Below are 12,820 nucleotides of genomic sequence, written 5' to 3' on the forward strand. Positions count from 1 at the left end.
CCCTCTTTTGTAAATACGGACGAAAAGAACATGTTTAGTCTTTCTACCACTTCTCTCTCCTCCTTCACCACTCCCTTCCTGTCTCCGTCATCCAGCGGTCCCACCTCCTCCCAAGCCAGCTGCTTCCCTTTAACATATCTGAAGAACGGTTTGAAATTTTGTGCTTCCTTGGTTAGCCTTTATTCATATTCCTTTTTGGCTTTTCTAACCACACGGTGACATTCTTTTTGATACTTCCTGTGCTCTTTCCAGTTCTCCTCAGTTTTGCCTTTTTTCCATTTCCTGAATGAATTCTTCTTATCATCTATCGCTTTCTTCACTTCTTTGGTTATCCACGCCGGGTCTTTTGTTCGATTCTTCTTGCACCCTTTTCTGAATCTTGGGATATGCAGATTTTGCGCCTCGATCACTGTGTCCTTGAATAAAGACCAGGCTTGTTCCACAGACTGCCATTTCTTTGAGTTGTTCCTAAGTTTCTTCCTTACCATTACTCTCATTGCTTTGTAGTCTCTTTTCTTGAAGTTAAAAGTTGTCGCTATGGTTCTTTTTCCCTTCAGTATTCCTACTTCAACTTTGAACTTGATCATATTGTGATTGCTGTTTCCCAACGGTCCCACTATTTCCACTTCCTTCGCAGGTCCCCCTAGCCCATTTAGGATTAGGTCCAGAGTGGCATTCCCTCTCATTGGTTGTCTAACAAGTTGATCCATGAAGCAATCCTATATAGCCTCCAGGAATCCGGTCTCTCTGGCGCATTTTGAGCTTCCAAGGCTCCAATCTATCCCGGGATAGTTGAAGTCTCCCATAATAATCGTGTTACCGCTTTTGCATCTTGGCTTCCATTTTTTCATCGTTAGCTTCGGTTTGCCCAGGTGGACGATAGTACAGGCCCATGCTGGTTTTTGGATGTTTATCTTTTTTTAAAATGAACCCCTTAATGCCTTTATTTGATGAGGTTTTCTCGAGAGAGTGACAGAATGATTGTCTGATGGCCTGTAGTTATTATCTCTATCATCTCACATTTTGATGGGTCTCATTTTTAGTAGCAAACTATAATTTATCTATATCCAGTTATAGTTTGTGGCTGTTCTTCCAGTAGTTCTTCAGGATACAGCTCTGGTAGCTTAACTGAAGATCCCGTGTCCTGTAGCCTATTTGTCACCAGATGTCCAGATAACATAACATCTGACATAGTCCTCCTTCTCCCGGGTGATGACTAATCAAGTATACGAATCATTTTTCTTGTTTGCACCATGTGTAGGTGGGTTTGAGACGCTCACAGTCTGGCTTCTCCTCAGAGGCCTGTTTGATATGGATGGTCCTACAGCATAGATCTCTGATTCAAAGGAGCATTTATGCCACATAGAATTGAATCCTTCCAAATAGAAATGCATGGACTTTTTGAGCAATCAAACAAAATGAAAGTGAATGAATCCTTCTATCAAAAGAAGTTTCTTCTTAGCTTTGCGGCTTCATGTTTTGAAGACCTACATTTCCAGCAGCTATCTATCACGTGAATTGCGGCTACAGAGGCACTTTATGACGCCTTAAGCCACTTCCGTTGTTAGCCACGCCTACAGTGGCATTAGGCGTTGTGAAGCGCTTCTGTAGCTGCGATGAAGGTGCCAGTTTTCTAGGCACCAGTAGGTGCCTACATTTTAAAAAAAACATTACATTACATTACATTAGTGATTTCTATTCCGCCTGTGCCTTGCGGTTCTAGGCGGATTACAAATTAGAAGAGATCTGGACATTACCGAGAAAATTACGTAACAATGATTACCGAGAGAATTACATAACAGTGATTCATGTACTTTACATGGTGTGGTAGAGGATTATAAATTATAAGATATCTGGATTTTTCCGAAAGAATTACATAGCAAAGAATCAAGTGATAACAGGATACAGTGGAGAATATCAGTATATACGGGTTACAGAAGAACATTTAAATGGCATTTTCCACTTAAGATAGGCACCGGTAAGATACCTACTGGTGCCTAACTTAACATGGTCCAATAACTATGGCATTTGTCTAGGCGCCTACATTAAAAAAAAAAAGATTTTAATTGTGTTTAAATGGCTTTTCCCACTTAAGTTAGGCGCCTAACTTAAGGCGCCATTTATAGAATATGGGCCTTTGGGCTGGTTTTTCCACGTAAGTTAGGCGCCTAACTTAAGGCGCCATTTATAGAATATGGGCCTTTGGGCTGGTTTTTCCACTTAAGTTAGGCGCCTAACTTAAGGCGCCATTTATAGAATATGGGCCTTTGGGCTGGTTTCTATAAAAGGCACCATCGTTGGTGGCCGCCTTAGAAATGTCTGCTGATCATGTGTCAATCACACAACGGCTTCGTTTCTAGAATCACGACTTCGTGAAAGGTAGGTGACGGAAATTGTAGGCCATTTCTGGCACCCACCTTTCACATGAATCGTGGCTACGGAGGTGCTTTGGGATGTCTAATGCCACTTCTAAACAAAAAAAGTCTTAAGAACTATATCTCACAGACCTTAGCGGTGCCACTTGTATGAATCAAACTTTAAGCACACAAGCGCCAAGATTGTCATCGGTCTCATAAATACTTTAAATATTTTTAAGTTATTTTTTTATTTAAATAGTTTAAAATAGAAAAATACTTATAGAGTAAAAAGATACCCCCATCCGCGTAGACTAAGATGAGTATCTTTTTACTCTATAAGTATTTTTCTTTTGGAAACTATGTAAAGTAAAAAATAACTTTAAAATATTTAAAGAATTTATGAGACCGATGACAATCTTGGTGCTTGGCGCTTATGTGCTTAAAAGTTTGATTCATACAAGTGGCACCGCTGAGGTCTGTGAGATATAGTTCTTAAGATCTTTTTTTTGTTTTTTAAGAAAGAATGTTTATAGAACATGAGGTTGAGTGTGAGATGGCGTAGGAGTGGACAAGAGCAATGACAGAAAATATTTCTTTACGGACAGTCTGGTAGGTATATGGTACAATATCCCAGTTGCAGAAGTATAGACAAAAAAAATTCAAGAAAATATGGAATAAGCATCGAGGATCTTTAGCTACAGCGATGTAAGTCAGAGGTCAACTTGGTACGCTTTCATTGCATCAAGAATAAAATTAGACAAGCTAAATGGGTTTTATGATCTTTATCTGCTATCTGCTAACATATTTCATGTTTCTATCTATATATAGAGAGAAAGATACTACATTTCTGATATCGGGAAAGCTTGTTCGGATACTTCACATTCTGTACACAGCCTTATAAAGAGATGAAAAATAAGCATTGTCAAAATGAAACCTTATATCAGCACCAGTGACAGCAGGAAAACCAAAGCTTTGGACCAGACCTTCTTGAAGCTGAATATTTTTTTTCTCTCTTTAAGCTCAGTAACAGGCCTCTAGTGGTTACAGATATTGATCGGCAGAAAGTAATCTGTTCAGGTTTGAGGGCATGGCATTGCAAATTGAGGACTACACGCCTTTCTCTCTAAGGACATGCTGAGCTTTTAATATTGTCCATACGGGCTGACTTGTCACCTGCCTAGCTTATTTGTCATAGCTTATTCCCCTTCTTGCCAGTTGGGAGGATAGAGGAGAGGAAGGGGAAGGAAGGAAAGGGAAGGCAGAAGTAAATATTTCTTTTCATCCACAAATGTTGTTTATCTGAAAAATTTTTAAGCCCCCAAGGGAGTAGGTTTTTTTTCTCATCATTTATTATTTTTGTTCTCTTTTAATCTTCATTTTTCTTCCAGAATCATTATTTGATTCCCTCTGGCTGCTTGCTACTAGTGTGTGGCGTACCATTCATCCAGTGAGACCTTTCCATCTGTCACACTACTCTGTACTCTTTCCCCAGAAGCTTTGTTCTGCTGCTCCGTCCGTGTTTGCTTTCTCTTTGGGATCAGTTCAATGTTTTCATGCTCCCTTTGTATGCTCTAGTTTTTTCAGACCTTGTTAAACCAATTCATCTTCAGGAGGCAAAACACACTCAAACAGGTCCAGGAATAAAATTGTGGATGCAAGCTAGGAAATTTCCGACCACTGCTCTTCCAATGCATTGAAAACAAAAATATGGGCAGTATATCTATGGTATATTCAGTGGGATAGTGAGGGTTGGGAAGCAATGGTGACCCGTCAAATGTAGGCAGGACAAACGCGTGCCGACAACTGCGCGGACAACAAATGCCCGTGGGTGGTCTGCACCAACAGGATGCTTTTTTGTCTTCTTGAGATTTACAAAGTAACCCTCTTTTTTTAAGGGGGGGTGGAGGAGACCCCCCTACTACACTTAAAGGATTCACTTCCTATCTAGTGTTAGGGTTAGGTTTACAACATGATTATGGGAACCCTTTTAGTGGCTATCTGGAAGGCCCTGATTCGCTGAGACTCCTCAGGCCCCTCCCAAGGGATGTGGACTGAGGAGTCTCAGCAAATCAGGGCCTTCCAGATATCATTCACGGGCCACAATTGTCCTACACACACTTGTCCGTGCACGCAATTGTCGGGTCGCATTTGTTGGAGTGAAATTGTCCTCCGCATATACATGCCCCTTCCCTTCCTCTGTACCTCTTTAACTTCCCTGGCACAAGCAGCATCTCCAACTTGCTGCCCATGCCTTGGCTCTCCCTCTGATGTCACTTCCTGGCAAGATCCCAAAGACTACAACATATTATATGCTGCTTATCCTAGCCTTTCCTCATAAGGATAGAAACATAGAAGATGACGGCAGAAAAGGGCTACAGCCCATCAAGTGTGCCCACTCTACTGACCCACCCCATTAAGTCTGAGTGCTGATGACTTAGTTCCTTAGCTCGACCCTCGTAGGGATCCCACATGGATGTCTCACCTATTCTTAAAGTCGAGCACGCTGGTGGCCTTGATCACCTGCACCGGAAGTTTGTTCCAATGATCCACCACCCTTTCTGTGAAGAAGTACTTCCTGGTGTCACCACTAAATTTCCCTCCTCTGAGTTTAAGCGGGTGCCCCTTGTGACCGAGGGTCCCTTGGGAACGAATATGTCGTTTTCCACCTCGACACGACCTGTGACGTATTTAAATGTCTCAATCATGTCACCCCTTTCCCTGCGCTCCTCTAGAGTATAGAGCTGCAATTTGCCCAGTCTTTCTTCGTATGAGAGACCCTTGAGTCCGGAGACCATTCTAGTGGCCATCCGCTGGACCGACTCGGCTCGAAGCACATCTTTACGGTAATGTGGCCTCCAGAATTGCACACAGTATTCCAGATGAGGTCTCACCATGGTTCTGTAAAGTGGCATTATGACTTCAGGTTTGCGGCTGACGAAGCTTCTCTTGATACATCCCATCATTTGCCTTGCCTTGGATGAGGCCTTCTCTACTTGTTTGGCAGCCTTCATGTCTGCACTGATGATTACTCCCAAGTCCCGTTCTTCTGAGGTCCTAGCTAGTGCTACTCCATTCAAGGTGTATGTTCTGCATGGATTTCTGCTGCCGCTTACACTTACACTTACACTTACACTTACCTTACACTTCTTAGCGTTGAAGCCCAGCTGCCATGTCAAGGACCAGTTTTCCAACGTGATCAGATCCTGCGTCATACTATCCTTGAGATTGCTTTCACTTACTATATTACACAGTTTGGCATCGTTGGCGAACAGTGCTACTTTACCCTGAAGCCCCTGGGTCAAGTCCCTTATGAATATGTTGAAAAGGGATGGTCCCAGGACTGATCCCTGCGGCACTCCGCTAGTCACCTCCGATGTCTCAGAGAGGGTGCTGTTGACCAATGCCTTCCAATTCCTTTTATTGTTTTCATCGCCCTTCTCTGTACCTTTTCTAATTCCCCTATATCTTTTATGAGATATGGCGACCAGAACTGAATACAGTATTCGAGGTGTGGCCTTACCAAGAGCAATACAAGGGCATTAGAACATTTTTTTTCCATTCTTTTCCTGATAATTCCTAACATTGTATTTGCTTTCTTAGCCGCTGTCGCACATTGAGCTGAGGGTTTCAACATATCCACAACAGTGACACCTAGATCCTTTTCCTGGGTGGTGAATCCTAATGTGGGTCCCTGCATCATGTAGCTATAGTTCGGGTTCCTCTTTCCCACATGCATCACTTTGCACTTGCTCACATTAAACATCATCTGCCATTTTGATGCCCAGTCTCCCAAAGTCTTCTTCCAGTTTTTCCACAATCCTCTTGTAATTTAACAGCTTTGTGTCATTAGCAAATTTAATTATTTCACTAGTTTTCCCATCTCTAGATCACTGATAAAAATGTTAAAAAGCAGTGGTCCCAGCACAAAACCCTGGGGAACCCCACTATTTAATAAGTGCAAAACACCACCAATAAAACCCCCCACACAAATGTTTATGCAGAGTTTAGGCAGGCCCCGCAAAAAGGCCACTCCAAAGGACCCTTTGTGGGGCCTCTCATGGGGATTCTGTGGTCTGATGCTGTGGCTGCTTTTTGGTGCAGTGAGTGGGGAATATTCACCAGTGTTTGCTCTTCTTCCCACTGGTACCCCTCTTCTGTTGCTGATGGTGGTTTTGTTTGCCAAGGCAGCATTGAGCTCTGCCCTTCCTGCTGAGGCGGAGCTTGTGATCTACCTGCTTCGGCGGTGAGCTCATTGTTATTTTCCATAAGATGTGTGGACATACTCCCAGCTTCCCCTTGAATAGGATGGGCTGTGTGACCAGTTAGACTCTGTGCCTAACGTGTTCCCAGCTAGAAACCCCAGGAGAGGCAGAGACAAGGCTAGGAAAGCTGTTCCCAAGTCCCGCAAAGCCCAGCAGCCTAGGTTCCCTGTTTATAATAGGGAGGATCTGACTGAAGATGAGTTTCTTTCTGACCATTCAGAAGCTGAGGAGATGGAAACTTAGCCTAGCTCGCAAAGTTTGTCTCTAAACCTGTGAATATTAGGTTTAGGCAAAATGCCCCTGTTAGAAAACCCTGCATTTACCCGACCATCCACAGGGGGAGCCCAAGAGAGCCTCAGAGCAGTACAGGCACACTGAGAGCAGGGTGTGGCTCTCACACTGAAAAGCCAGCAGCATTTCCTTCAGAGTTAGAGAGGACCAGGAAGGGGAATGGTTCTCTCTCCACTGCTCAACAGCCAGCCAGACCAGAGCAATTTAACAATGTGGAGCGCATGGAGGTGGATGATTTAGCTTCATGCCGGGAAGCTGAGGCCATGCCTCAAGAGGAGGAAATGGAGTTTTTTGACCAGGTATTTCCCGAACCAGAAGGCATGGAAATAGATATTGCTTGCAAGGCCACTAACTGAAAAACTGTGTTTGTTTTGTGAGGAGTTTCCAAAGCTAACTACTGAACTGTTTTGAATGCTTCTTTGGATTTTTGTGTGGACAATTAATGGGACTTGTGCTACAGCCTGTGATTTAATTGGAAAGAGTGGTTTTTCTTTCTCCTTGGGCTACATGGGTTCACAGCACTGCTGAGGCCCTGAGCACTGCAAGGCCCCAGGCGGGGTCAGGGCTCTTTGGCTGAGGTTTCATAAAGGACTATTGCTGGTGCTTTATCAGTTTGTTTTGCTTGAAGAATGTTTTGCTTTATGGAGCTGTATTTTTGTTTTGGTTTGAATGCAGTAATGCACAGGGACTGAGAACTGTACAATGGGGAGAAGTTTGTCAAGATCTCAGGTGGGAATATTTGAATGCTGTGAATAGCTTAAAGACAAACTTGACAGTTCTCCTGCCCCAGCTCAAGAGCAGAGCTGAGGGCCTCCTGAACATTTCCTTTTGCTTTGATGCTTTGGTGAAAGTAATGCCGTGTGATAATTGAGCTTAAACTCTCTTTTTGAGAAGGCCTGATTCTAGGGTCCGAATAAGGCCTAGGCCCAGGTGGGGTCTAGCTACAGAAAGCTGTGCTGCAATTGCTAAGGCACAGGGACGTTGGGATATCCTAATTTGCTGTGCAGGATTTATATCTTGAGGGGTTTTTTTTTGTTTGTTTGTTTTTTTGTTGGTCATTCTGTTTTTTGCACCATTGAGGAATAAAGAATCCTGAACAATAATATGACTAGGATTGAATGCAACACATGATGTTTTGCCTAATTGCTTGATTTTCTTTTTGGACTATTTTATTGGATATTTTGCCAGTGGGGACTGTCTCCAGTTTGAGCAGAACGCCAGTGCAATTTACCTGTGGTCCACCCAGGGCGCTATTCGCCTAGTCTAGAGCTCGGTGGCCACAGCTGGTAGAGTGAGAAGATTCTGTGAAAGTTGAACTGCCTTGAAATAATCAATTATGTTTAAACTAAACTAAACCTTAGGTTTGTATACCGCATCATCTCTACATTCGCAAAGCTCGACACGGTTAACAGAAGTTAAGGTTGAAAGGAACTCCAGAGGAGGGAAGGATGAAGAGGAAATTTAGAGGACTAGAATAATCAGAGAGGAAGGAAGAGTTACATTTTTGAGAATAACCAGGTTTTCAGATGTTTATGGAAGAGTTGGAGGGAGCTCAGATTCCTAAGAGGGGAGGTAAGGTTGTTCCAGAGCTCAGTGATTCTAAAAGGGAGGGAGGAACCTAGTTTTCCTACAAGGGAGACGCCTTTTAGCGAGGGAAAGAAGAGTTTCAGTTTTTGGGTGGATCTGGTGGAATTGGGGTTAGAGGAATTCCAAGAAAGAGGAATAAAGGGGGGGGGGGAGGATGACGTGTAGGATCTTGAAGGTAAGGCAGGCACATTTGAAGTGGACTCTGGAGATTATCAGAAGCCAGTGGAGCTTGGACAAAAGCGGTGAGATGTGGTCGAATTTGCTTTTTGCGAAGATAAGCTTAGCAGCAGCATTCTGAATCCGCTGGAGTCTTTGAAGGTTTTTCTTTGATAGGCTTAGGTAGATAGAGTTGCAATAGTCCAGTCTGGAAAGGATGGTGGATTGGACAAGGACGACAAAGTGTTTTTGATGGAAACAGGTTCTCATTTTCCTCTGCATGTGAAGGCTGCAGAAACATTTTTTTTTATTAGGGAGTTGAGGTGATCATTGAAGGAAAGTGTAGAGTCAATGATGACTCCCAGAATTTTACTTGAGAATTCAAGATGCAGAGTGGGGCCAGAGGACAGAGGGATGGTGGTGGGCAGTTGGTCCAATTTTGGGCCGAGCTAGAGAAGTTTTGTTTTGGATTCATTCAGTTTCATCTGCACAGTGTGGGCCCAGGATTGAAGGTTCGATATACATGAGGATTATGTTCACAGAGAGGTTGGTGAGGTTCCGGTCAGTCTCAAGGAGGACAAAGATGTCATCTGCGTAAGTGTAAAGTGTTTCAAGGGGGGAGAGATGGAGGAGTTTAAGGGAGGACATATAAATGTTGAAAAGGATAGGGGAGAGAGGTGAGCCTTGTGGGACTCCACAGATCGGGTTCCAGGGGAAGGAAGAAGTGCCCTTCATGTTGACTGTGTAGGAGCGGGAGCGTAAGAACTTCGAGAACCAGTCAAGGACTGTGGAATTAATGCCTATCTCGGTGAGTTGGTAAAGTAGGATATCTTTACTTCAAGTTATTAAAGAAAGTTGTTCACAAAACTATAGAGTTTGACTAATAACACTAAGATTACAGAAGTAAGGGTTAACTGAATAGGAGCCTCATACAATTGCCATTTTAATTCAGAGTGAGTTCAACAGTGCTTGGCCATTCAGAGGAGTCCTTGTTATTCAGTACAAAACCTGAGGAAATTTTTGGTACAGACTATTCAGTGAAACTGTAGACAGCATAGTCTGTTATAAATTATGTCTATTTGTTGGAATCCACCTAGAAATGTTGATAGAACGGAATAGAATTTTTTTTAAAAAAATAAATAAATATAAGGGGTTTATGGTGAGATGTAAACCTAGCACCTTTTATATGAAGTTCACTGAAGTACACTGCTCTGCTGGGGTGTCGGGCCAGTCTATTATAAATGCTGGACCCTCCTATATCCCAATGGCTTGTTTTGTGTATTTTTCTTTTGGTCATGCTTATTTTTGAAAATGGTTGAAAAAAGATAGACGCACATCTAAAAAAATGGCCATTTTCAAAAAGATGTTTGGAGTTTTGAAAATAGTCATGTTCGCTACTGGATTTTTGTGCGTCTTCCACTATGTTGAGCGCATTACAGGTTGCTCAATATTCAGTGGTTAGAACTCCATTTCACTTGGAAAGGACTGAACATGTCACAGAATATTACGTGGAGCTATACTGGTTCAAGTTAGAAGATTGTATATACTTCAGGCTGCTTGTGATAATATATTTGTGATTGAATGGTTTGGCCTCCTGCAAGTTTGGTGGGTACCATTCAGGCTTATATCCCTTTATCAAAATTGTGCTCTGTCCATCATGGCGATTTGTCTATGCCGGGTGTCGGCAACCCGTGGCTCCAGAGCCGCATGCGGCTCTTTTTCACCTTTGCCGCGGCTCCGGTAGTGTGTCACGCGGGCCGGAGTCTTTCAGTGGCTGCGGCGCGCTCCTGAAGAATGGGAGGCGCGGAGGATGACATGTGATAGAGGTCTGCACGGGGACGCCCCCTGGCCCATGGGACTCCCACAGGGATGAAAACAGCCTACCTAAATTCTGGCGATGCAGGCATGCAGCTTACAAGTCTGGCGTCGCGGCGGGAAATAGTCATGCTGAGCAGTGAGCTCAGCACGTACACAGATGAAAGCCTTGCTTGCTGATTGGTCCGGCGGCCCCGCCCCGCCGTGCCGCCGGACCAATCAGCAAACAAGGCTTTCATCTGTGTACGTGCTGAGCTCACTGCTCAGCATGGCTATTTCCCGCCGCGACGCCAGACTTGTAAGCTGCATGCCTGCATCGCCAGAATTTAGGTAGGCTGTTTTCATCCCCGTGGGAGTCTCTCTCGTGCGCTATTGGGGGGGGGGGGGGTAGTGCGGCAGCAGCAGCAGCAGCCTGAAAAAGAAATCATCCTGGCCGGGGTCAGTGTCATGCTCCATAGCTTCTACAGCCTTCCTATCTCCTTCTCCCTTCTACCTGCTTCCGGCCACACCCCCTGCTCCGCGGCTCTCTTCGGCAACTCAGCAGCAGCGATCGACACAAGCTTCTGACGTCGGGGCCTACCCTCTGTGAGTCCCGCTTGTTTCAACTTCTTTTTCCACAAAGGCGAGACTCGTAGAGGGAAGGTCTCGATGTCGGCAGCTTGTCTTGATCACCGCTGCTGACGAGTTGCTGAAGAGAGCTGCGGAGCAGGGGGGTGTTGCCAGGTGCAGGTAGAAGGGAGAGGGCCAGATGCAGGACTCGTGGGTGAGGGAGGAGAAGAGAGAGAGAAAGAGAGAGGGGAGGGAAACAAAAGGAAATATTTCATACTGGGCTGGGCCGGAGTGGAGGGAGGGTGGAAAGATTCTAGCTACAGGATGCAGTAACAAAGGAAAAGGGGGGGAAAGCTGAAAATGGAGATAGTGACACAAAGAAGAGAAAGGGTAAGCAGGACCTACTGAATAAGGATAGAGATACAGAGGGGACATGAAGAGGAGGTGCTTATTGGCCCAGTAATGGTGGTGATCTGTGATTTTTAGCAATACAGTGGTATTGCGGTAGAAACGCCGAACAATTTTCACAAAGGTTGCAGGTAAAGGAAGGGGAAGTGGGCATAGCAAATTTTGGTATGGGGCCCTGTGATTTCTACTTACGTTGCTGTTTTCAACCCCCTGGTAGGCCATCCATGGATAAAGGCAAGAAAAGAAAAATTTCTGAAGAAAACAGAGTGTTTAATGATACGTGGACAGAATCATTTGCATTCTCTACTGACGAGACTGGTTTACCAGTATGCTTAATATGTGGTGAGAAATTAGCAAACCACAAAAAGTCCAATGTTGCAAGACATTTCCAGAATAAACACACAGCCTTTGCTGAAAAATATACAGATGGAGATGAGAGACGAAAAGCTGTTGCAGAACTTATCAGGAAGAAGTCTGCAAATACCACAACATATGCTAGTTTTGTGGCTGCTCAGGAAAAGGTCAAGCACGGGAAGCCCTTCACCGATGGAGAGTATATAAAAGAAGCATTCATTAATATTTTGGAACATCTATACATGGACGTTAAAAACAAAAATGAAATTGTGCAGAAAATCAAAAACATGCCACTCTCTGCGAAGACTGTCAAAGACAGAACCCTAAAAATGGCAGAAAACATTAGCAAACAGCAAATTCAAGACATTAATTCAGTTATGGCATACTCCATTGCCTGTGATGAGTCCAAAGATATTGGTGATATTGAACAAATAGCGCTGTTCTGCCGATATGTGAACTCTTTTGGGCCACAGGAAGAACTGATTGAGCTGATACCACTAAAAGACCAAACAAGGGGTGAGGATATCTGTAAGGCTGTCCTGGACTTTTTAACTGCTAAAAAAATAAACACTAACCACCTGGTCTCAGTAGCTACTGATGGGGCACCGAGCATGAGAGGAGCACAGAAGGGCTTTGTGGCTCTACTGCAGAAGGCGTTGGGTAGAAGGCTGCTGTCATTTCATTGCATCCTGCACCAAGAGGCATTGTGTGCTCAAACATTTCTGCCGGAATGCACAAAAGTGATGGATGTGGTCATTCAGATTGTAAATAAGATAATGGCAAAGGGTTTAAACCACCGCCAGTTCCGTTTGTTATTGGATGAGGTTGAAAGCAAATATTCTGACCTCCTGCTCCACAACAAGGTCCGGTGGCTGTCCAGAGGCGAGGTGCTAAAACGCTTTGTCACATGTTTGGAAGAAGTAAAAACCTTCCTGGACAGCAAAGAGCTCACCTTTGCTGAGCTGGAACAGCCAGAGTGGCTGGAAAAATTACATTTTATGGTAGACATGACAGCACATCTAAACACGCTAAATACAACCC

This window comes from Geotrypetes seraphini, chromosome 3 (assembly GCF_902459505.1).
Source record: "Geotrypetes seraphini chromosome 3, aGeoSer1.1, whole genome shotgun sequence".
Lineage (NCBI taxonomy): Eukaryota > Metazoa > Chordata > Amphibia > Gymnophiona > Dermophiidae > Geotrypetes > Geotrypetes seraphini.